At 36.3% G+C, this 27,209-nt stretch overlaps 1 protein-coding gene and 1 pseudogene across 3 annotated transcripts in view; one reads left to right on the top strand and one right to left on the bottom strand.

Annotated features, from left to right (window-relative positions):
- The window catches only part of VPS13B (vacuolar protein sorting 13 homolog B), a 741,629-nt gene that overhangs the window by 249,559 nt on the left and 464,861 nt on the right, over positions 1–27,209 (top strand). The window lies entirely within an intron of this gene.
- Positions 11,708–24,868, bottom strand: LOC118525902 (aconitate hydratase, mitochondrial-like; annotated as a pseudogene).

The raw sequence follows: 27,209 nt of genomic DNA, 5'->3' as shown, positions 1-27,209 counted from the left end.
TACTACCTGAGCTCCTTTATCTCTGGTTATTCCTCAGTGAGTAGCACTTGGGCCATTCATCTGCTCCTTGGTAAACGACCGGTCACTCATTCTAATTAATTTTATGTCAACTTTTGAGAAATAATTTGGTCAGTTAAAGATCTCCGTAGAGTGTTGGTTGTAGAGTAAATACTGTCACAGTACGTGACTGCAACATGGTAACGTTGTTATGTTGGGCGTCCTCTGTATCGCAAACAAATGGTTCTTTGAGGTCTGCTTAGGCTTCACTCAGCACAGTGAGTAGTAACTTAAAGCTGTTGCTGTACCCACAGATCAGTTTGTGACCAACTCTAGTAGATGTTTGAGTAAGATACAGGTTTCCAGATCCTAAATGCTTTGTTCTTTCCAGCCTAGGTGTTAGTTATGAAAGGGAGTTGACCTGCAGATCTGATGGCTTTTTCTGTATTTCCTTACTAGTTCTCCTTTTTCTTCACTTAACCTGTTCAAGGGCAATTGCCTGCATTCCTCTAGTGCTGGGTTCAAAACTCAGCTCTATCATTTATTAGCTGTTTGTCAGTATGTGCTGTGTACCTCGAGTATTCTTAACTGGGAAATGGGAATATTAACAAATACTAGCCTACTTCATAAGGTTATTAAAAAGATCAGATATATTAATAAAGATATCATTTTTATAAATGAATTTCTGTGCATATAATTAAAATATTTAATGCTTTTATTGGGTGCTCATTAGTGTCAGGCACCATTTTAAGGGTGCTATCTCATTTTATCATAGTAACTCCATTATGGAACAGGAACTTTATTTTTTGTAATTGTTACATGATCCATTAAAGGTGTTTATGTAAGGTAAGGCAGAACTTGAATTTGAAGTTCTCGGCTTTATCTACATCTAAAGATTAGTGAGAGAGTGTACATTTATGTTTTATGTTTAAAATGTTTAAGGTATAGATGTATTCTTTCTTATGACTTCTCAATTTAACTGATAAAGTTTTCCCATCTACTAAATTACTACTCATAGTATCAAGTAGAACTGTAGTTCTGTCTCTCTGTAGCTCCTTACTTCAGCTGTCTCTGAGGGAACTCAGGCTAAGAAGGCAGGGCCATCCACATTTTCTGCACCAAGACTGCTATCAAGACATCATGATTGAGGGGTTTGATGAGAGTGAATTTTCTGCCCATTAGTATACTTAACCTGGCCATTGCCCCATACTCTCCAGCCAGATTACTAGGACAATGCCTAGTTACTTTAATTCCTAGTGCTTCAGATTAGCATTTCAGTATTTTGATTCTGAATACAGTAAAAATTAGGCCCTCTGAATAACATGATGAAAAAGTCTTAATTTGTCATTTAAAAGCAGTTGAGAGAGAGGAGATAGAGAAAGCATGATTATTTTGCGAAATTGGTGCTAGGGACAATGGGCACACGTTTCCCATACGGTTCAAATTTCCTTGTAATTCATACTGTGCTTTAACTTCATCACTGGCTGTATTTTCTCTGTAGTGATACCACCATTAAAGGAATTGAGGTGTCATTAAGAATGAAGAATGTTTTAAATATTTTGAAACCTCTTGCATTCTGGGATCAGTGAATCCAAAAGTGAAATTCTAGTAGTAATAAGATTTTGAAGCAGCTACAGAAATCCTGTGTATAGCCTCCCACACAATGCAGCTTGAGAGTGCTTGTTTCTTTTGTGTGATTATTTAGTGCTGAGTGTGGCTCAGTGCCTGAAAGATTCTCATTAAGTAAAGATACAGTGAAGATTTCTCTCTAGGGAGATCTGCTTTTCCACTAATGCTCATATCTAGTAATTTGTTTCTATCTGTAGTTCTCCATAGCTTCTGAGTAAATTTTGATGTTTGCATAATCCTAATTTATTAGAGTAATATCATTTATGACAGATGGCATAGTATAGTGGTTAAAAGCATGGGCTTTGAAATCAGACTGATTCCTGGCTCCACTGGGTCCTATCTCTATGATCACGGGCAAGTTTCTCGACTCTTCAGTAACTTTGTTTTCTCATTGGTAAGATAGGAATAATAATAGTATCTGTGTCATAGGCTTATCATGAAGATTAAGTGAACTCATGTATGTAAAGCATTTAGAGTAAGATTTGGCACATTCAAATGTTAGTAGTTATCATTGTAATGACAAAAGTATGTGACTGGAACTCAACCGAAAAAAGTAGTCTTTATTTCCTGGTTTATCTAAAATCACTTTGCTATGAGAGGATATTCAGGTAGAAGGAAAGAAGGAAAGTTTTAATGAAGTTCATATTTTCTTTTGGCGGATATGATTGCTTTAAAAGAAAACCATTTTTTTTCATAGAATAAAGCATTGATTCCAGTGGCTAAGAGGAGTTGATATTGTGTGTCCAGCATTGGATTGTTCCCATCAGTTTTATAAAGATAAAATGTTAAATTTGTACTATCCCCTAACATTCATAGTGCCAACATTTTCCTTGAGCAGCAGAATCTTTGGTTATTTGTGAAAGAATTTCTCTTGGATAATTCACAGGCACCTTAGACTCAGCACTTCCAACTTCATTTCTCCCATTTTACTTCAAGCTTGCACTTTGACCTGTATTCTTCTGTATCCATGAGTGGTGGTATTATCAGTCCAATCAGAAACCTAGGGATTGCCCTAAACTTTTCCCTTCCTTCATTTCCCATCTTTCCTGTTTGTGTAGTCACTAAATCCTAAGGCTTCTCTATAAAACTTTCCTGTAAGACAAATCTGATCCTTTCACTTCCTTTTGAAATATTCTTTAATGACTCCCTCACTGCTTTCTGGATAAAGTTCAAACTTCTTAGCAGTATCTACAACTCTAATATTGTATAATACGTTTTCACATGCACACTGTTCTCCCACTATGTGGAACCATTTTCAGTTCCATAAAATGCCATTTTCGTTTGTGTATATAATTCAGTGCATAGGAAGCTCTCCCTGCTTTTCTCTTTTCCACTCTGTTCAACTGAAGCACTATGTCCATTGAAAATTAATTTGCAAATTTCTTTCCTAAGGCAAGTTAGGTGCCCCTCATGTTTGCTTATTCTCTGCATTCTATAACCTCTTCTGAATACTTTATTAAAGCACTTATCAAAAATTATGACTATTTTTTGTCAGTGTCTTCCACTAAATTATGAGCAGCCTAAATACAGGGACTCTTTCTTATTTATCTTTTTTTTTTGTAAAGTAGGCTCTACACCCAACGTGGGGCTTGAACTCAAGACCCCAAGATCAAGAGTCACATGCAGATTGAGCCAGCCAGGTCCCCTTCTTGTTTATCTCTTAATGTTTAATATTTAGGTTTAGGTGTATGGTTGATGTTCAATAAAAGTTTGTTCAATTACAAAATGGTTTTGAATGAGAGTAATATCTCTGTTAATGGTCACATGGTAAATTTGTCTTTAATGGGAGATAATGAGAATTAATTTCTAATAGTTAGAAATTCTCAAGAGGCAAAAATAAGGAAATGGACTGAAACCCAAGCTTTTGCCCAATTGACATTAGTCATTCTGTGCATTTCCTCCTATTATTTATTTACCACTTTGACAACAACAATTTGTTCTTGTCTGTTCTCATGAGTACTAGTCACTGTCAAAAGTGTCTCTCGGGGCACCTGGCTGGCTCAGTAGAACATGCGACTTGATCTCAGGGTCATGAGTTCGAGCCCCATGAGGGGTGTGGAGCCTACTTACAGTGTCTCTCATTTAGCCTACTTAGAGCACCACTCTGTTTAATTCTTAATTTTTTATTTTAGTAATACATATTTGTTGATTTTATTTTATCAGATGACTAGGTATATAAAAGTTTCCCTCCATATGTTGCATATTCATTGTAATAAATGTGAAGAGGGTTCATTGAGCTGATTTAAGGGCATTTGGCAAATTGGTTAGAAGTCTAGTCCTTGGAGAAGGACATGAAGTCAGGGATTGGCATTTACAGGTTAAGAGGCTGGATGGACAGGATAAATATGTTAGTTAGGGAGTTTTCCCTGGGAGTGGGTAAAGGCTAAGAATTTGAGTACAGAGGTCAGGGCTTTGTGGACAGGAGGTAAAGGTGATATCTAGAGTGCAAGAAAGGCTAATGTGGTAGGGATTATATGTCTTCATTATTGTTTAGGGGTATCTGACTTCAGTGGGAAGAGAATGTTAGGTTTAGGGGAGGCTGGCCTTGGGTAGCAGTGAATTCTTGTTATAAGTTGATAGAGCGTATAAATAGTGGAGCACCTTAGCTCTGGTAGTGGATGGGATAGTTATGTTTATTGTACTGACACTACTAGGTTCAAGACTGTTTTTGTCTATGAATAACCTAGTTTAACCTAGGCCTTAACTAAAAGTAAGAGACTAATGTTCAGATCTATTTAGGGAATAAATTTGAGTAGTTTTCTGTGCCATTGGCGGAACAAATTAAACTTTCACTGGTTGAGTGCTTATACCTACACGGTATTGTGTGGGAGGATTATCAGCCAGTTTGTCTTATTGGTTTATTGGCAGCAGAAAACTCTTAAACTGAGTTTTCCCATGGAAGAGGTATCTTACTTGAAATCCTGGAACTTTTACTAAAAAATTTATGAAGTGGGATGACAGTAAATTACTGAAGAATCATCAAAGCAAGTATGTTATTAATTGACAATTTATTGACTTCATCCCCTGAGCCAGTTTAAAGAAAAGGGAGGGAGGGTTAGATTTCAAGCTACACTTTGAATGCTGTGTGAGGTCTGTTTGAGATATTTTGGTTAGGCTGTGATTAATTAACTCAAACAAGTATTAGTACATGAGTAAAAGAACACTCTCTTATGGATCTGTCAAAGAGGTAATAATGGGTTCAGTACTGATAAAATTGTGAATCTGAATCTGGTTAACATTAAAGGGCACACAAAAATTCACCTGTCATCTTTAATCTTTTGATAAAGAGCAACAATAATTCAGTGTTTCATATATGTAGTCTATATTTTTTCATATATGTATAGGTTTGCATATTTATTTGACTTAGAGATAATGGGATTAAGCTTTAATTTCCTTTTTATTTGTATTTTAAAATGTTAACTTTTCAAAAAAAATAAAATGTTAACTTTTCAGTTTGACTTTTAAAAACTGTTAGAAATTACTATCCTTGGGCTTTATAGCTTGTGCAGTTATATAATTTTACAGGAAATGACACATATAAAGGCAAAGAAAGGTTTTGAAACTTTCCATCTTACTTACTCCTTAAGAAAGAGGTGCTTCCAGTTTATGAACAAGAAACTGTAATCCTAGCTAGAACTTTGGTTTTTTATTTTCCTTTTTTGAAAGCCCTCTAATGTTGAGATACTGAGTCCCTTTTTTTCTATTCCCTAACTATAATTTCATTTGTTTTTGTTAATTCTGAAAGCACTTATGTACTATTTCATTGGTTATTAGTTTTACAATTTTCTATATTTTAAGATCTTTTAAATTTAGAGGAGTCCTTGTATAATCCATGATTTCTAACAATTGCTACCAGCCTGAGTTGAGGTCAAGTTCTTCCAGAGAAGATATCTCTTTGCTTCTGCTGCTAATCTGGTGGCACTACAACTTGAGATGACCATAAGTTAAATTGTCTGCTTGAGAATTTTTTGGACTTCACTTGTAGTGTGGATTCAGACTGCAAATCTACATGAATATTAGTTTATGGTTCAAATTCCCAAAGATTTTTGTGTCTCTGCCCAATATACAGCTTAAGTCAAACAAACTCTCTTTCTGCTTGGTGGCTTTATTTCTTATTTCCCATTACACCAGCAGCTTTGATGTATCATTTTTTTATGCAAGACTTTTCTATTATGCTTCGTCAGAGAATTAATAATATCTTAGATATAATAAAATGTAGGGGCAATGATGTAACCAAAAAGCAACTGCATGGAGGCAACCCAAATGGTACATGGCCTTGGAGCTACTTCACTGGTGGCATAGAATGAACTTTGAAGGTCATCTTCTGTGGCTAAAAGTGGAAATGGCTCCATCTGCTGTATTGCTTGCCATATTTATAAGCAAGACTTTTTGATCGTGATCCCAGATGTGGCAGTACAACACAGTGTATCTTGCACAGTCATTTTAGTGAGAAGCCTTTGACCTGAACCTTAGAAAAAAGTCTAGAGAAGCTGAACCACTAAAGCATTATATAACCAGTGGCACCTTAGTCTTATCTGTGAAGTGAGAGGTATTGGAAGGCTTCTGTAAAACAAGAATTTGCAATGGGGCAAAAATTGTCCAACTCCTTCTTTCAAAAAAAGTTTTGGGGTACCTGGGTGGCTCAGTCGATTAAGCGCCTAATTCTTGATCTCAGCTCAGCTCATGAACTCAGGGTTGTGAGAGCTAGCCGTGCATTGAGCTCCAGGCTGGGTGTGGAGCCTACTTAAGATTCTCTTTCTCCCTCTGCCCCCCCCCTTTCTTTCTAAAAATAAATAAATAAAAATTTAAGAAGTTTTGTCGTAATCTAGGTGTATGTGCCAAGGTTCTGTAAAATACATAAGCCAGTAGAGGATACTTGTTTCCTTTAGACATATATATATATATATATATATATATATTTTTTTTTTTTTTTTTTTCATTTTGATAGGGTTTAGGAAATTTCTTTTTTTTTTTTTTAATTTTTTTATTGTTATGTTAATCCCCATACATTACATCATTAGTTTTAGATAGACATATATATATTTTTAAACAACTATTGTATTTTGTGTTAGGAAAATTAGGGGCCTCTTGGAAAACTTTAATTCACAATTAACATTTTAAACCTTGACTTTAGTTTTCAAACTCAGATATTAAGCTATTGCCATTGTATGACTGCTCTAATTTACTACCCTCTGCAAATTAAGGCTTCTTTTTGAGAATTTTCATATTGGATAAGAGTGATATTTGGGTCTATGTACTCAATCAAAAAATTGTGAGAAGACATTTATAAAACAGTTGTATTGGATTATTCAGTTCATGAACATACTGATGTTAAATAAGAATGCTTTGGAATCAGTTACCATTCTGTGAACAAACATTCATTGAACAGTAAATAAATAAGTAAATAAGAGAGATATTGACCTACTCCAGTGATAAAATATAGCCTCTGTATAGTTCCTTTAGTTTAGCTGTTCCTGTCCTGCACAGATCTCATCTTGAGACAGAATAAACAAATTTGAATTCTAGAATAAGGAACTTTAGTTCAATATAAGGAACCATCTTGCCATCTAGGGTAGCATATGAAAAATCTTCATGAGTAGAATTGATTCTTTTAATTGGGATGGTTCCGATTGTGTTATAGTGAGGCCAAGGATATAACCTAGTTGTGTCTCAGTTAGGGGCACAATGATATAGTGTAGTGGTTCTCAACCCTATCAGATCTAATGCCCCTTTCTATGACCGGTATTTCTAAGGCTCTTTGCTATCTTGATGTAAAATTCATAGTTAACGTACCTTTTTAAGCTGATAACTTATGGAGAAGTCAATATAATACCATAATCCGATTAAGTGAGAAGTAAGAGGAAAGTAATTTATATATATTTTAATATTTAGAATGTAACTAGAAGACATGATAAGACATTTTGCCTGCCACATGTGTTATTTTGGGACATTTATAAGTCCTGCCTGCCTCCATGTTTGATAAATTGGCGGTGCAAACACTCAAATGAAATAGTCATGAGTGATGTGATTTTCTGAAATGGTAAACACCTCTTGGTCAAATTCTCAATGATTCATATTTTTTCTCCTGTATAGTGATAGTTAAATTTCTGGAACTCTTGGGATTTTATAAAAGTGGGTGAAAACCACTCTGTGTTTGGATGTAGAATGGAGTTAGATTCTAGGTTCAAGTAATTATAAACAAATTTTTCATTCACACGAATGCCTGGCAGGATATTTGAAAACTGTGGAGGATGCAGGACCGTTCTTTGTTGTATTGAGCATTGAACGACTTTTAACATTCTTGGTTGATACCTGATGTGTGTAGTGTCTCCTAATGATTGTGACAACCAGAAATACTAATTTCCAAAAATGCCCCTAGAGGGTGGTACAGTCCTCATATAGAATATACTGACTGTAGAACAAATGGTACAGGATGCAGGCAAGAGTCATAGTATTGGATTTGAATTTAAGGTCTTCTACTTACTGACTTCCTATTGACTTTGTGATATTGGGCAAGGTAGTTAACCTCTCTTGGCCCTGGTTTCCTTTCTGGAAAACTGGGAAGATGATATCTTACAGAATTAAGTAGATAAAATGTTAAATTTTAGGTACTTGACATGTGCTTAATGTGGATGGGACTGTGTCTCTTTTAATCACCGTGCTATTTCTCCGTACTAGTAGGCACTTAATAAATACTTGCTGTTATTATTGAACTCCTATGTGTCACACTGTGTTCCAATATTGAGAGTATGTGAGGAAGTGATTGCTTACAGTAGGCTCCAGACCTGTCATCTGTGTCTTCTTGTGTTGTGGAACTTGTGAATCCTAATTGAGGATGCTGTCTCTTTGGGATTACGGCTCCAGTTTCCCAGAGAGTGTTAAATTCAAAATATGATGGTTTGCTTTCTGTTTGAAAGAGACCTGTGGATAAAGGTCTACCTCTAGGTACATTAGTTTCCCGGAATCTTAATGTTTTTCTTACTCGTTTATGTTGTTTTGCTAATGTCAGAGTGATGGTGGAGGTTATGGTAAAAGGTTTAGGACCTTACGTCCTTTGTTAATCCTGGTCTTTGTTACATAGATTTTTAAAATAACGCACCAATAATTTCTTCCTCCTTTTTAGCTCTTTTTCTTCTTCCTGTGATTTTGGCCAACTAAAGTTTATGTATTGTGCCTCCTGGGTAAATATTTGCTATCTTTGTCCTGTTATTTGACTTGTTTAACTGTTATCCTACTTAATTCAAACTACTTACTAAAAGACTAAGATGGAATAGTACTTCTGGCAATTTTAATGAGACTAATTACTTTGAAAATGTTGGAAGGAACTCCTAGTCTTCCTTTTTAAATTGCCATCCCATTTATTTAAAAGAGGAAGCATTTAATCTGTAAATGCTGCTCTGCATTTTATAGAATGATGAACCTTACAAATACTGTGGTTTTTCCTCAAATGTTTATTAAAATTTTAACTCACATAAATATATGATTATCATGAACAAGAGTTCTTAAAGCAGTCACTTTGCTTGGATATTTGCACTGTGAAAATGCAAAAATTTCTGTTTTCTCTTTCTTTTTTTCTTTCAGGTCACCTTTGGGTCAGGCATTGCTGCTTTTGCAAATCTGCTTGCCCTTGACCTTTGGTTACTAAGAGTTTAAGTTTGGTTTTGAGCCGGTGATTGCTGCAGTCTTTAAAGCTTAATAAATGTTTAGCATTCATATGATTTAACCAGTTGTCTTTAAACATTTGGTCACTTCTACAAGAAAAGTAGCTGTATTGTCAGTTGCAGATTCTGTTACCAAAGTCTGATTCTGGAGCATTCCATAAAATTACTGAAAATCTATCTGATTAAAAATCATATTGGTTCATACGGTTTTAGGTTGTTTTAAAACCTGAAGATTCTTTTATGTACAATTTTCTGAATCAGCTTCAATAAGTTCATGAGTATTTTAGATAATGACCATATGTTTTTTTTTTTTACCTGTTAAAAAGTTAAAAATATTTTAAATCTATTCTCAGTTTTGGGGCGCCTGGGTGGCTCATTTGGTTAAGTGTCCGACACTTGATTTCGGCTCAGGTCACGATCTCAGGCTCCATGCTCAGCAGGGAGTCAGCTTCTTTCTCTCTGTCGCTTTCTCTCAGATAAATCTTTATTCTTAGTTTTTACACTTAAATCGGATAAAATTTTATTCATTTCCAGTGCTGTGACAGCTTATTTTATATTTGCATTTGAATAGCATTTATAATTTCTCTTCACTTGCAGATGATAGTTCATTGTTTTGCTTATTAGTAAGCTTATGGAGCATTTCTTTAACTCTACCATACAAGAAATGTGATATGGGATATTGTGAGGATTAAGACTTAATCATAACACATAATCGGTTGTATTCAGTCTCATTTCTATCTGTTTGCAACACAAGGGGTTTCTGGACTTAGATTTCTTGTGTGTGTATGCAGGAAAGAAGATGGGATTTTGTGTCCTTTGAGTTGCTGATCAAAGTGTAAATTCCTAAGAAGTCTCTTTACTTCTGTGTCATAATATATTGTAGGAAGCCGAACAGGTTGCTTTTCTCTGTTAGGGAACACGATAAAATCAGGTCTATTTGCCTGTGTCCAAAGTCGGTGTCCTCCTTTAGTTGTATCATTCTGATGAGAACCCCAGTTGTTGGTTTGCTTGCTTTTGTCTTTATTTATATAACTTCGTTCTTAGAGTCATTTGTTATTGACTGCTCTTTACTAATAGTATATGGCTAAATAGTTACATTTTTCATGAGGTACTTAAGATCTCCTGCCTCACTAAAATGTATAGGTGCTCTATTAAAATGTATTCATTTAGTAAGACCAGGTTTAATAATTAAGATTTAAGGTTCTACTAGATCACTAATGTTTTCACTTAATTGCAGGGGACAGTTTATTCTCAAGTATAGACTCTGTTTTCTGAGGTTTTGGGGAACCAAGACTATGTTGCTGATCTTTATGTTGCTCTGGATGTATAAATGTAATTTTGTGTATAAAAATAGTTTCCAAATCTTTACTTAGGAGAACAGAAGAGAAAGATAAAAGTAAAATTTTAATTGGGGGAGTGTTCATGGTTTTTGGTCCTAGTAGTCTAATGTGAACAATGATTACAGTGTTTTATTTGCATTTTTAATATTGATCAGTTTTCTTTTAAATTTGTTTGCTTATAAGATTGAGAGCATGTATGGTCACTGAATTGTTGAATTGGGAATTTAATATGAATATAGTCCCATGTCTGTATCAAAGATTTGTATATTTTTTGGGGGGGAGTGGGAGGCATAAATATACAAAGCCTTAGCTGTTGTAAGAGTTGCATGTGGTTCCTTCTCCTGTTCTATTTTATCTGCATTCACAAAGGAATTTGGAAAAATTAGAATGGATTAAAAGAAGAGGAACAGTAATTATTAGTATGGAAACAAGGACGCATGGAAAACATACAGCAATGGTTCTTAAATATTCTTAAGTCCTTGATAGTTCACTCTGATGTATGTTATCCTCTGCACCCTGTACTGAATCACAAAGGTCATTAGCATGACCTATATAAATACATTTTTATCAGAAAAATATTGAACAGAATCAGAGTATGATTTACTTGGGAAACTAGTGTGGGGCAGTGAATGTGACCTGCTCTCATGTCAGTTCCCTAGGCGATACACATTCTTCAGTTTGGGGCCCTCACCTTTCCTACCCATTTTTCTGGTAGAGACAGTTAAGTCCTGGAAAAGTGATGGTCCTCTATAGGACCTGATGACAGTTCTGAGAAAGCTGTAATGCCTGGTACTTAATAGTTGTCCAATAAATATTTATGGAGGGAACTCTTAGGCAACTAACCCCAGCCCAGGGTATGATGTAGGTTTCAAGTTTCTGTGGGATAAATTTCTGTCCATTTTGGTAGTCTAAGAGTGGATAAAATCCACTGTGAAGCTTCTTCAGAGGTCTGCAGCATGGTCAACAGGGAGTGTGAAGATATATATTCAAGCATGGGCTATTCTACTTAAAGATACTTGCTTATAGCATAGTTATCCGACATGGTTTAATAATTGTCATGAAAGCCAAATACTAGCAATGCTAGTGATCATTAACTTGGAGGATGATCATATAGTACATAGGCTTGGCCAAATGGCCAATTCGTATTCTGTCATTCCTGTTGAACAAAAGAAAAAGTGTAGGTGGATGCATTTAATAGGCATTATTTTCACTTATGCTTATGCCACAAACTGTTCTTCTCACTTACTTTTTTCCTGTCATACTCACCCTGACTTTTTAACTCCATGACAATACATGCAGAGATGAGGTTTCTTACTTAGGGAAGTTATTAACCATCTCAAAGACACAAAGTTAATAAGTGGCAGAACCAGGAATTGAACCAGTATGTTGATGTCTCCAAGCTCTCTATATCATGCTGACTCAAATCAGGTGTCTGGGTGATTGGAAATGGTTGTAATAGAGAGTTAGAAATGTATAAATTATAAAAGTACAAATGTATAACTGTATGCACAATTGGAAAACTGAGATAGGCTACTGGATACACTTGAAATCATACCGCCATACTCTCCTCCATAAAGTTGTAGTTCTAAATAATCAGCTTGAGTTCTGATTAATGTTGATTTTCTAGGATGCAAATTTTTGCCTTTATTTGACTTGCAACCTGCTTTATAGAGTTAGTGATTTATTGAATATCTTGGAAGCAAGTCCTTGACAGGCAGTATTTTAAGGTGAAATTGCTGGGTGAGGATTTTGTTAACCTGACATTTTGTGGTTTCGCCTCATAAAACTGGCAAAGGACTCTCAGCGTGGAATGTTAATGGGGTGAAGTAATGAATGCAGGCTGGGATACAAGCAACCAGACATGAGCAGTCCTATAGTTCATACTCCATGCTTCTTGGGGGAGGTCTTTGTAGACAGTAGCTTTTCTAAAAGATAAAAGCAGTAGGAAATCTTTTTAACTCAGCAGTTGATCAAACTCTTTTTCTGAAACTTAGAAGCCAAGCAATGGTATGAACATGGGAAAGTAATTAAAGTTAAGCAAGTGCAATCTCTCATGATAGTTTTCACTTTCTCAAGCTGTTGAAGTAAATAATTATTGAGTACCTATTTCCTCTCACCAAATATTAGCCTTTTTATTCCATTCAGCTTTTCAGTATTCCTGTTTTACTTGGTTTTCCCAATCTCTCAATAAGATAACAAATTTAATGTTAGTTGTGCAGATTTTAGGCTGTTTATGTGGGCATTTTGGAGTAGTTATTGTGGGGCTGTTATTTCAGAATGCACTGTACCAGAATTGTTTGATAAAAGCTAAAGTGCCTCTTATCAAAACTTTTTGATCACATATTATATATTTTACACTGTAAAATTACTTACAGTATGTATTTAATTTTTTCACAGTGTCAAGTTAACAAAATCCTCACACAGCAATTTCAGCTTAAAATACTGCCTGTCATGGACTTGTTTCCAAAATAGTCAATAAATCACTAACTCTGTAAAACAGGTTGCAAGTCAAATATATGCAAAATTTTGCATCAGAGAACAATCAAGATCAGAACACAAGTGAGAAGCAAGAGGGTAGAGAGAAGGCAGTCAGCACATTTAGGATAGGATGCTAGTGGGACAGACCACACTACCAACATCTGGTGGCATGCAATGTTTATGTTTTCTCTACTTTGACTCTTACGGACTACTAGTTTATTATCTATGTTTACACACATAAACATGTCTTGTGACTTCCACCTGTGTTTTATAAGCTGCTTGCTTACACATTTTATGAGTTCTACCTACCTATATCTCATAAGATACTAATTTACTGTCTATGGTTAACATTTCTTAGGAATTTTATCCATCTTTTTAAAAAATTTATAGTGTAATTGAATATTCTCAACCAATACATAATGTGCACCTTATAGAAATTGTGCTTCAGGGGCGCCTGGGTGGCTCAGTCGTTAAGCGTCTGCCTTCGGCTCAGGTCGTGATCCCAGGGTCCTGGGATTGAGCCCCGCATCGGGCTCCCTGCTCAGCGGGAAGCCTGCTTCTCCCTCTCCCACTCGTGTTCCCTCTCTCGCTGTGTCTCTGTCAAATAAATAAAATCTTAAAAAAAAAAAAAAAAGAAATTGTGCTTCAATCAAGGTTTAATCAGAGAAGTAGACCACTAGGAGATACACATAGAAGGGATTTATTAAAAAGATTTCTCCATACTCAACCGTGAGTTTTATAAGATTGATAAGAGGCACTTTCTTTAAACTGTCTATGGAAGTTGTTTCTTTTCTGTTTGGTGCTGTTACCCGAAATCAGCAAGGCAGAAAGTCAAGAAGGGAAGACAGACATGAATTAAGCTTAGGGAAGCAAAGACAAATGGGAACCTGTGAGCATTGGTGGAACTTGGTCTCTTAATATTTCCAACTTTGATGATACAGGTATCCTGTAAGAGAATATGGTATCCTTTATCACATAGCTAACAATGAACAATGCTCCCAGTCCTGGAGTCAGAGAAGTTGAAGGAGGAGGTTTGGCAAAAGCTGGAGTTGCCATGGGGCTGGCTGCAAACCTGTGCCAACTAGGTGACCAGCAGATCAGCAGAGACATACGTGAGCAACAGTACCACCTCTTGCCATGCTGGCATTCTCAGTGTGAAATATGGCGGTTACTTCATTTCTACCCTCCAAATCTTGCTGAAAATATCTTTTTAAAAAGATTTTATTCATTTATTAGAGAGAGAGAGAGAATGAGAGTGAGCAGGAGTGGGGGCAGGGGAAGGGCAGAGGGAGAAGCAGACTCTCCACTGAGCAGGGAGCCTGACGCGCGGGGCTCAATCCCAGGACCCTGGGATCATGACCTGAGCCGAAGGCAGATGCTTAACTGACTGAGCCGCCCAGGCGCCCCTGAAAACATCTCTGTAGCCCACGCTAACTGAGCTATCTACAGAAGAGTATTTTAAGAAGTGTACTTCTAGTTTTTAGTCGGGTTGGTATATTTAGATATACCATATATTCTATTTGAATTTAAATTTTTCTAAATTGATTCAACTCCTTTATGAGTAACTACAAGTAATTATTGAGCACTTACTATGTGCCAGACACCATCCCATGCTGTGTGCATACATTAGATTACTTAAATGTCACAACAATCCTGTGAGGTATATCTACTCTTCCCTCTCTTTTTTAAACATGTGCGGAAACCATGGAGAGGTTCATTAACTTACCTGAGGTGGAGAGGTATAGCTGTCAGTTATGGAGAAAAGAGTTCAATGTCAGAAAGTTTAATAGCAGTCTTTTGCTTTTAACCACATATAGACTGCAAACAAAAGGGGGACACAGCAATGAGGATGGGTTGGTATAGCATTCCACCAGGGAAGCGAAGTAGTAATTTTTAGGTAATGTAGAGCCTTTGAGGGATGGAAAGGTCCAAAGTAAGCAACCTTAGTGGAATGGCACTAGTAGGTGGTAGGTTACTGCAAGGAATTTCATACCATTGCTCTTTTATTTAGTGACTAGGTTAGGTTGCTCCTCAGCTAAGACCTACTGTGCTTATTTTGTCACTTGGAATACTCCTTGGTTTATACTGTGTATGCCTAGGAATATAAATACCCTCCTTCGAGAAGTCCTGCTCAGGATGGTTTCTAAGGTTCCATTAGTTTGGCTGTTCTTGGACTGTAGGACTTTTCTACTTGTGAAGCGTTATCTTACCAGACTGAGTGAAATTTTAATTCTTTTGGCATTTTTTTGAGAGGTCTTCTAGGCCCTGTATTTTAGTTTTGGGCATCTTGTTTTAAACTTCATTTGCTTCAGTAAACACTAAGGTAAGCAGCTTTGTGATTAGCATCTACACTATTTCCGAGCATGTGTTTTAGTAAAATGAATATTTTTGAAAAGTTATATTTTGAAGGTATTCTGGAAGGAGAGTGTGATCTATATATCTTGTTTGACAAAATCACCATAGGGAATGGTGAATCAAAATTTTTCATCTACATTTTTTGCCCTGAGGTCAGTGTGTGTTGTTAGCAGTTCAAGGAAATCTATCTACATCAAGGGGGAAAAACCCTGTTAGTTCTAAATTATAAATAAAATTTACCTTTTTGCAGCCTGACTGCCAATTTCAGTTTTGAAGCAACTTCTTTCTTTCTGAGCCATCAGCTGCAGTGGATTACGTTAAACATAACCACTAAGCCTTCCCAGCGATCTTTACCTTCCTGTTTGTGTCATGACAATATTCTCTGGGATTTCACTAAATAGTGTCTTTCTTATCATCTTGACAGATTCTAAAAATAGACCACAGCACAGAAATTCTAACAGTAAGAAATTTACTGATTACTTCAGGTTACTTCAGTGTTCTTATAGAGCAAAAAAAATGTTTTGATAATGGCTCTATCGACATTTTGGACCAGATAATTTTAGTGCATTTTAGGATGATTTTTCAGCATCTTTGATCTCTAGATACCAGTAGTACCTTCCAAGTTGTTACAACCAAAAATGTGCCAAGGAAGCTGCCAGTGTTTGAGAACCACTTCTTTGGCATGCATGTTGTATTCTGTAACGTATTTTTTAACCAACAGAGATGCCTATTTAGACGTGTTTGCCTAGGATTTTAGAAGAGAGCTTAAAATATGGGCATATTTGGAGTAGCTATCTTGAGCTGTTATTTCAGAAGTTACAGTAGTAGAATTGTTTCATAAAAGTTAAGATATTTCTTATCAGAACTTTTTGATCACATATGTAATACTAAACAATAGTATGGTCCTCATTGTTAAGTTATTATTGCCATTCATAGAAAATATGAAGTCCTAGTCAGGGGCCAATGATGGGGTTTGTTTGTGTGTGTTTAATCACCTTTCTTATTTGAAGGGTGGGACTTTAGAAGAGAAAGGAGAATTTGGGAATTTAATCAAGTACTGAGTAAATAGAATGAAAGAACAGGATTGTTCTTTCTGAACATCATTTAAGATACTTGGTTATTACCTCTGGACTCAAGTTCCTGCATTATTCCTCCTGTGGTCTTCTTGCTTCCCTTACCCCAACTCTCAGTCTGAATTAATTGTATCTCCTGAATGTTCCCTCCTGTGTCCTCTATTTTTTTTTTTAATATCCAGGTGTTGTCACCTATATTTTAATTTGTGATTGTCTCCTATCTTCCATGTTGTGGGGAAAATGGAGTGCTGGGTTGAAAAGTGAAGTAATGGTCACCTGGGTGGCTTAGCCGGTTAAGCGGCTGCCTTCGGCTCAGGTCATGATCCCAGGGTCCTGGGATCGAGTCCCGCATCGGGCTCCCTGCTCAGCGGGGAGCCTGCTTCTCCCTCTCCCTCTGCCTGCCTCTCTGCCTACTTGTTCTCTCTCTCTCTGTGTCAAATAAATAAGTAAAATCTTAAAAAAAAAAAAGTGTAGTTAGAAGAAAATCATAATGGTAAGAGGGGCTACATTAAGAAGTTAATTGATCTAGGGGCGCCTGGGTGGCTCAGTCGTTAAGCATCTGCCTTCGGCTCAGGTCATGATCCCAGGGTCCTGGGATCGAGTCCCGCATCGGGCTCCCTGCTCAGCCAGGAGCCTGCTTCTCCCACTCCCCCTGCTTGTGTTCCCTCTCTAGCTGTCTCTCTCTCTGTGTCAAATAAATCAATAAAATCTTAAAAAAAAAAAAAGTTAATTGATCTAGTCATGTCTACAAACAGAGAATTGTAACCATCAATATCTTTTGTTTTTTAAGTTCCCATTACAACTTTTTTTTATGTATCTAAACGCCACTAGTCAAAAACTTATCCCTTTTTTCTCCCATTTTAAAGCAATTTTGGACAAATTTTGTTCTTTATTGAATTGTAGTATTAGGTGCTATTCAGTCTTTAAGAAAATCTGTATTATTTTTGGTAAGCATTGTTCCTTCACTTTTTAGCTTTCATTCACATATATATTAAAATGCTCTACTTCAGATTCCTTAATCATAGATAATTTTATTGCATATCCACTGAACTTCCTCTAATTTTTTTAATATCCTTTTCAGAATAAGGATAGATGGTTCTACTGAACTCTCACCTAGTTAATCACGGGGATAAGGCCTACAGAAGAAAAACTTGTGAAGACTGCTGACAATTTGCTTAGCTGTATTTTTGTTATGAATTGGTCCTGTGAAGTGCTTAGAAAACCTTACTTCAGGGATCAGCTTTGTTCATTTTAAGCAGTGTCTTACTGCATTACAAGCTAGTCATTTAGTACAGTAGCTACTCTAGTCAGCCCTCCATGACAGTAGAACTGTCAGACTGGCTAGCAACATTATTTACAGCTTAATTCTAGCATCATGCCGTTTATAGCTGTGGGGCAGATACAACTCCTTTATGAAGAAGTTCTCTGTTTTAATAGACTTAATGTTCTCATTGGCATAAATGATACTAGTAGTTTTAGCGAATAAAATTTTAAATTCTGAATTGCTAAAAAAGTGATACTTTGACTAGCAAATTAAGGATCATTTTAATTTGAAGAAAGACAGCTGATTATGTTAACATAAAACATCTGGGTTGTATTTATGCATTTTTGTACAAATCAACACAATACACTTTTATTTTTTATTTTTTGAGCGGGAGGTGGGGAGGGGCAGAGGGGGAGAGAGAGTCTTAAGCACGCTCCACGCCCAGCACAGAGAAGCCTGACGTGGGGCTCGATCTCACAACCCTGAGATCATAACCTGAGCCAAAATTAAGAGTTGGAGGCTTAACTGACTAAGCCGCCCCTGTGCCCCAACACAATAAACTTCTTAATGTATTTTGACTTTAGTGGAGTTTGGTGTAGATAAAATTGTAACAAAGCTGGAAGTGAAATCTGAAAGCTGCTACAGAAAAAGTTATTTAAAGTATTGCATGCGTACAGGAGGCAGAAGAATACATTGAGTGATCTTATATTTTATAGGTAGTTGACAGGAGAAATTGTCAATGTTTTGAGCTCACCGTTGTAACTACAGAAGGATAACTTTAAGAATTTAAGGGAAATGAATAATTAACAATATATTTAGTTTAAATTTCATTTTGTTCAAGGGATATTTTGTTAATTTAAAGTAATTTTTTTAGGACCAAAAAGGTTAACATGCTCAAGCCTCTAGGTGAGATTTTTGTTAAGTCATCTTACAAGTAAGTTTGAAATAAGCAGTGATAAAATTTCCCTTGTGCTCTAGAATTATGGTTACTAAAAAGCAAAAATAGAGTATCTTACCTTTTTCCCCTGAATCTTTGCTAATATCTTCATTTATGTATTAGTGTATTTTTGCCTCTTTGGGGGAGGGCTAAACAAAACAACATCAATTAACAGTATCAATTAAGTATTTGAAACCTAATTACAAAGTCAGTTTTTCAAAAGTTTGGGAATCATTGTAGCGTCATTTTCACAACCCCAGCAACCTACATTAGAATAGAGGTTTGTTTCTTATCTATTATAGGAAATTTTTCATTTAATTGGGTTTCAACAATATTGATAAATGAAGTGGAAGAGATTTGTCCTGTCTAATATCCTGACGTGTGAAACTATGTCAGTTAAAATCAGTGTGAAGACTCATTGGGTCATTTAAGTAATAGCCTGTGACTTACCCATTTTCCATTCTATGTCTTTCAGTTCACAGAAGAAATGGCTGAATTTTAAACTCAAGATCATTGGATTAAAATATTATTTTTAACAGGTCTTAAATATTTGCAAAGAAATAGAAAAATCAGGCATCAGTAAGGCTAAGATTTGTAGTTACCATGTTAGTCTTTTCATTAAATGGCCATTTTATGCAAGTAAGGGATCAGGTAACTTTTTTTTGAATCAGTTCGTGTTTTAGGCCAAATTAAATGTTCTTTGATGTATTCTGAGGAATTGATTCAGTAATTAAGTATCCAAGGGGCTAAGTGTGGAAAGGATGTTTACAAGTACAAAGTGAATGTTACACTTACCAGAATCCTTACTTAACTTCAGTGCTTTATGTACATTGAGTTAGGTTATCCTTCAAAACATTCTTAAATGCACAGCATGGGATTCAAGATAAAAGATTTAGATTAAAAGATTTTATCCATTCCTTTCATATTCCCCATAATAAAGATTCTTCTTTAAATTTCCAGTGTGGAAAAAAAAAGAAAAAAGTTTCCTGTGTGAATTATAAACGTTTAAATAGTAGACTTCAATAACTTTCACTTTTTTGTCCATCTATTTGTCTTGAAATTGTACTGGTATTGCATTAACCTCATTTTGATAGGAAAGGAAAGAAAAAATTGAGTCACATGTTTTCTATAGCAGGGTAGTCAAGTATAATAACATTGTTTAATTTCCTTAATAAGAAGCAGTCAAGTGATTCCAGGGCCACTTAGAGAAGGATTTAGCCCTCTAGCAGTGGTTTATCGCTTAATGCATATATGAAGAAATCATAATTGTTTAGATATAGCTGTATCAAAATCTCTTTAAATAATAGTGCTTTGTCTCTTTAAATAGTACCGCTTTAGTGGCAACTTGGCAAGGAGAGTTTGGAGGGTTGTAGAGTTCATATATTTTAGAAAAGAATAAGATATTTAAAAATGTAACTTTCTTATGGCCTTATATCTTTAAATTCTTGCCTTCTTAGGTGGATCAGGGAGACATAAAATTAATGCCTAGAAAATCTGTTTCTTGGAGAAAGATGTGCAAGGAGAATAAAGGGCATATATATGTTTTTTTAATTTTTTAAATTAAGCCTTTTATTTAGAGATAATTGTAGATCCACATGTAGTTCTAAGAAATACTAGAGAGAGACCATATATACCCTGTCCCCGTTTTCTCTCAATGATAACATCTTTCAAAACTATAATACAGTATCCCAATCAGGATATTGGCAATTTACTAATCTTATTCAGATTTCTCTCATTTTATTTGTACTTCTGTGTGTGTTCATTCTGTGTAATTATATTACACGTTCAGATTTAATTAGATTTATGTATCTACTGCCGCAGTCAAAATACAGAGCAGTTCCATTACCAGGATCCCTTCTTTCACTGTTTTATAACCATAACCACTTAGCTCCTGCTTTCTCCTTCCAGCCTACTCCAGTCTCACATCTTAACCACTGACAACCACTAATACATTCTCCATTTTTATAATTTTGTTAAAGAATGTTATATAAATATAGTCATGTATGTAGTGTGTAACCTTTTAGGAATGGCTTTTTTCATCCAGCGTAATTCTCTGATCGGTTGATCGATCTATCTATCTGTCTGTCTATCTGTCTCATTGTCAGATTTTTGCTCAACATAATGTTTTTGAAATTATGCATAATTTGTGTCTCAGTCGTTTATTATTTTTTATTCCCAAGTATTATTCCAGTATACAGATATGATACAGTTTTTCCATTCTATTGTTGATGGACATTTGGGTTGTTTCCAGTTTGGAGTTATTGTGATTAAAGCTGCTTTGACATTCTTGTACAAATCTTTTGTGGACACACATTTTCATTTGTGTTGCATGCATATTTAGGAATGTAGTTGATGATATAGGATAGGTATATGTTTATAACAAAATGCTAAACCTTATATCCAAGGGGTTGTGTGATTTAACATCCCCACCAGCAATATGTGTTACAGTCATTCCATCCATGTCTTTGTCAATATTTGGTGTAACCATTTTGATATTATCTTTTCTACAAAGCATTAAAAGGTATCCCGTGCTGATATTAATTTGTTTTTATCTGATGACTAATTATATTAATCTTTTCATTTGCTTTTTGGTACTTGATACCTTCTCTTGTGATGTTGGTTGTTTTATATTGGCAGTTTGTCTTACTGAGTTGTTAGGGTTCCTCAAATGTTCTTCTATGTGTGGAGGACTTTTTTCCTAGTCTGGCAGTCCCAGTAAGGAGCAAAATTTTAAAATTTTGATGTAGTCAAATTTTATCAATTTTTCAATGATTAATGCTTTTTGTATTTTAGATTTTTCTAAGAAATCTGATAGTCTTGTAAATTTTTTTTCTAAAAACTTTATAGTTTAGCTTTATTTTTAGGTCTGTAATATATCTTAAATCAGTTTTCATGAATAGTGTTTGGTTGGGATCAAGGTTTTCTTTTTTCTTTTTTTTTTTAAGATTTTATTTATTTATTCGACAGAAAGAGTGAGAAAGTACAAGCAGGGGAAGCTGTAGAGGGAGAGGGAGAAGCAGACTCCCCGCTGAGCAGGGAGCCCAACGTGGGGCTCAATCCCAGGACCCTGGGATCATGACGTGAGCCGAAGGCAGATGCTTAACCCTCTGAGCCACCCAGGCGCCCTGGGATCAAGGTTTTCAATATTATTTTTCCCCATTTGTTTATTCAGTTGTTAAAACTGTCTATTGAAAAGCCTTTCTTTCCTCATTGAATTGCATTGGCATCTTTGTCAAAAATCAGTTGACAGTATATTTGTAGGTCTGTTTCTGGAATGTATTCTGTTTCATTAATCTATTTATGTTTATGCCAATATCCATGGGTCGTCTTTGCTGTAGCTGTATCCTGAATCTTGACATTAGATAGCGTGAGTTCTCTAACTTTATCTGTTTTAAAGATGGTTTAGGTTATTTTCTTTGTTTGCCGACATAAAAATACAGAATGATATAATGAATATCTCAGCTCTAAAAATCATTACAAATACATATTGGGTCTCCCTTTTTTCTTTCCCAGTCATGTTCTTCTCCCTCTTTACCATATTAGAATTGGCCACTGTTCTGAAGTTTAGCAGTCATTATTCCTGTGCCTGTGTATGCCTTTATACTTTTAGTATATATGTATGATTTAAAAATATTGAAGTTTCATATTGTTTTGCATGTCTTGATTTATGATTTGTATTCTTTTGAAAATTGCTTTTTTATTCAATATTAAGTTTTTATTCCTAGAACTCTTATTTGGTCATTTATGTAGTAATTTTTCTTTTCTTTTTCTTTTTTTTTTTTTTAAGATTTTTTATTTATTTGCGAGAGAGAGAATGAGAGACAGAGAGCATGAGAGGGGGGAGGGTCAGAGGGAGAAGCAGACTCCCTGCTGAGCAGGGAGCCCGATGTGGGACTCGATCCCGGGACTCCAGGATCATGACCTGAGCCGAAGGCCGTCGCTTAACCAGCTGAGCCACCCAGGCACCCCTATGTAGTAATTTTTCTTATGAACATACTACAGTTTATTCTCTCACCATGGTTCTCATATCTCATCACAGCCTATCTAATGCCATTTTTTTTTTTTTTTTGATGCCATGTTTCTTATACTAGTGGGTAGTGTCAGGGATAGGACAAAACTCCTATTGTGACAACAATGCACAGAGTTAACCTTGCTCTTTTTGCTGGATAGCACCAATAAGCAGATTGTTAATGATATTGTCCAGGTAGCCCCAGAACTTGAGCTAGGTGCCAGCTGTCAGGTTATGGTCAATGGTATACTCTCCTTTGACTTTTTTTTTTTTTTTTTTTTTTAATTTTTTTAAGTAATCTCTACACCCAACATGGGGTTTGAATTCATGACCCCAAGATCAAGAGTCTCACGTTCTGACTGAGCCAGCCAGGCACCCCTCTCCTTTGACTTTTATAAGGATCTATCTGTAGGTCATTTAAGTCTTTGCCATCGCATGTGTGGAAAGGCTTCAGGAGCTGCAGGTGCTTGCTGGTGGGGCTCTTATCTACCTCCCTGCCCACTGCTATTCTTAGGGACAGGGGCTGGTATGTATCTTGCCTGGGGGTTGATCTCTACTTAGTGAAGCTCATCTGCATCTGGAGCCTCCAGTTTGAACTTCCTGCCATTCTTGCCTCTCAGGAAGTCAGTCTCTGAGTTGAACCTGAGGGTGCCAGGAGTGGCCAGAGTTGTGATAAGTTTGGGGGATGCAATGAAGGTATGGATCTTAGGGTTCATGTTATTTTGGCCAGTGAAGTTCCTGTTTGTAGGAGGTTATGACTGCAGTTTTTCTCTCATTGGTGTCCTTTCTGTTCTACTGGTCAGTGCAGTGGCCACAGATGTTGGCTGCGACAACGCCACCCATATCCTATAGAATCTAAGCATAACCATTCCGCTCAGCTGTGGTGTAGGTCTCTTTGAATCTCAGTGCAATGGTGAGCTGGGATTTGCTCTTGAGCCTGTGAGCCAGCACCGGCTTGGCCACATCTGCTGAATGCCCCCCGTGCTCTCACAGCATGAGCTGGTGCCGCTGCAGACCCACTGGAGGTACAGAGAACATTCTGCCTTCCCTGCCGCAGTACCTCCTTCTGCCACAGGGTGGGCCAGAACGGGGTAAAGGGCTCGTTAATGTATGACTTCAGCTTGTTGAGGTTAATTTCAATCAGTTGTTTATAATGACAGCCAGGGTCAGGTACCAAGTGTACTTGATTTTATATGCAAGATTGGCCATGTCTCCTTGCCCTGCTTAACTTAGGTATTTCTTCATTTTGTGCTTGTAAGAAAACACTGAGGGCCCCAATATGTACCCATGTTGCAGATTGTCATCATGTCAGTATAGGAGATGGAGTCCACACCAGACCTATGCTACTCCACCATAGTATTCATGCTACCTTTCACCACAAGGATGTCTGCCATTTTTAGGATCACATCTGTGGGTGATATCTAGCTGGAGAGCATGCTGATAAGCTTCACACCCATCATTTGGGGACTGTCAACTTCCAGGAAGTCCCAAACTTGCCATCCACAGTTTCAGCACCCCCAATGCCAATATAGATGCTCCACAGGCCACCACTATTGGGAGTGTGGGAGTAAATGCCAATCAGAAGATTGCAGGGTGTGCGTAGTTTTCCAAAATGATCTGGTGAATGATTCCAGATCCAGGCCTCCTGAAGCCCATGCTATTCTTGGAAACTGTAGTTGCCAGAAATGTATATATTTCCTGGTTTATGTCTTTGGCCTGGTGTAGCTCGCTCTTCGCCCCGAAGATGGGTCTTGATCCAGTGGTCATAGTGGATGGTGGATGGCATGCTATTTTGGGCACCTACTGCTGAAGAACCTGCTCAGTGATGTCCTGCATAGTTCTATAGTTGGGCTGCATGCAGCTACAGATACATCCTGGCCCACTCAGTCTCCTGGTTGGCTGGGGTCATCCAGGTTGTCATACACAATCTTTTTGAGAGGATCAGAGGCGGATTCAATAATTTGTGGACAATGTTAATGTTCTTCTCTAGCAGGTCAGTGTGGATGTACTCACTGGGCTCAGATTGTCACATCTTGACTCATTGGCACAGGACTGCTGCTATATGGTATTTCTGCACACCTAGGGCTTTCTGCAGGTGGGTCACTAATAGGCTATAAGGCATCATTTTGTGGACTGACAAAAGATTAGGTTACATCTTAACAAATACTTATTTTTAAAAAATGAAGTTTTCCAGTTCCACAAAAATCTGTATTTGAATTTTATTACTTTATTATTTTATTATTTTTTTAAGTAGTCTCTACACCCAACATGAGGCCTGAGCTCATGACCCCAAGATCAAGAGTCGGTTGCTCTACCAACTGAGCCAGCCAGGTGCTCCTGTATTTGTACTTTAATTGAAACTTGGTTGAACTTATCTGTATTATATCTTGTGTATATGTTAGCGTATGTTTGGGTGTCTTTTTTATCATACCCTATGCATATGATTTTAATATTTTAATTTCTTGTGTTTTAATTCACTGACTAGGACTTTCAGCACTGGAAGTGGTGTCAGCTCCTTCTGTTTCTTGATTTTAAAAAATCCTAATGTTTCCCCATTAAGTGTGATATTTTATTACATTAAGTATGATGTGATGAGGGGTGCCTGGGTTCCTCAGTCTGTTAAGTGGCTGCCTTTGGCTCAGGTCCTGATCTCAGAATCCTGGGATCAAGCACTATGTTGGGCTCTCTGCTCAGCAGGGAGTCTGCTTCTCCCTCTCCCTCTGTGCTCTCTCTTTTGCTCTCACTCTCTCTCAAGTAAATAGATAAAATCTTTAAAAAAAAGTATGATGTGATGATAAGTAAGATATCTTTTTTTTTAAAGATTTTATTTATTCATTTGCGACAGAGAACATGAGCAGGGGGAAGGAGAGGTAGAGCAAGAAGCAGACTCCCCACTGAGTGGGGAGTTCGATGTGGGCTCCATCCCAGGACTCTGGGATCATAACCTGAGTGGAAGGCAGACACTTAACCAACTGAGCCAGATAGATATCTGGTAGATCTCTTAATCGTGTTGAAGAATTTTCATTTTTAACTATACTTATAGTCTTGTAACAAACCCATCTTAGTCATGATTTATTTTTATATTACTAAATGATAATGGAATAGTGTATGTCAACATTTTTGAGAGGTGGTTAAAGCACTGCTCGAAAATTATTTTATACTCCCAAATAATTATATAAATTATGAAGAACACACATATGTACATTTCTTTTGCTTGTATTTTCCTTAGTGAACTTGCTGTGTAAGTTTTTCATTCTTATACTCTTCTTGATTTGGTATGAAAGTTTGCTAGACTTATAAATTGGTAAAACTTTTTTAAAAAAATTCTCTGGATGAGTTTGTAAAATATTGGAATGCTCTTTAAAAGTTTTATGGAATTTTTCTTAGAACTGTTTGGTCCTGCTCCTTCCTCCGTATTTCCTCCCACCCTCCTTCCCTTTCCTTCCTCCTCCTCCTTTTTTAAACAATCTTCTGTTTTCTTTCTGCTTTTTTCTTTCCACCACTGCAGTCTCCTCTTCCTTATTCTCTCTCCCCTCCCCCACTTCTTCCTCCCCTTATAACATTTTTAAACTCTTTCAATTCCTCTGATAGGTGTAGGGTATTCATATTTTCTATTTCCTCTTGAGTTAGTTTTGATAAATTAAATTTTTCTAGGATGTTGTTTAGAAAGTTTGCCTTATTTGAAACTCAAGTAGTAGTTTATCTGGGTATAAAACTCTGCTTGATAGTTTTCTTTATTTATTTGAGAAGTCTGCTGTTAGTCTGTCGTTTCTTTTTAGGTAATAGGTCTATTTTTTGTACTTGATTTTATCTTTTTGTTTACCATTCTTTTATATACTTTAACCCTAATTTATCAGTTTTGGTTTTCATTTTATTTATCTTACTTGGGAATCATTTTGCTGTCTGAATCTGAGAATTTGTGTCTTTTATCAATTCTGGAAAATTTTCAGCTATTATTTCTTCAAATATTGTTCCCCGCTCTTTTCTCCTTCTGAACCTTTGATAGAACATGTTGGATACAATCATTCCATCATTCTTGTATCTGTATCCCTCTTTTATATTTTTAATCTTTCTCTTTTTGTGTTACATTTTGGGTGATTTCTTCAGAACCTATCCACTGTGTTTATAATTTCATTGAATATTTTTAAAAATTCATTTTGAATGTCTTTCAGCACTCTATTCTTTTTTGATTATATTTAGTTCTTAAGTTTTCCATTCCATCCCCTTCAGTTAATTAATTCAAACACTATTATATTATCTACATTTAATAATGCTGTTATTTAAAGTTTTGGCAGGTCTGTTTCTACTATTCTTTTGATCATAGCTCATGATGGCTTATTTCTTCATATTTTTACAAGTTTGAATTATTAGCCCATGTTTGACAGTACATTATCCAAATGAATATTTTGTAGCCTATATTGAACATGGATATATTTAACAGTTTTTTTTTTCTTTTCTACCAGGTG

Source organism: Halichoerus grypus, chromosome 5 (genome assembly GCF_964656455.1).
Source record: "Halichoerus grypus chromosome 5, mHalGry1.hap1.1, whole genome shotgun sequence".
Lineage (NCBI taxonomy): Eukaryota > Metazoa > Chordata > Mammalia > Carnivora > Phocidae > Halichoerus > Halichoerus grypus.
This window is presented reverse-complemented; position numbering and strand designations above follow the sequence as displayed.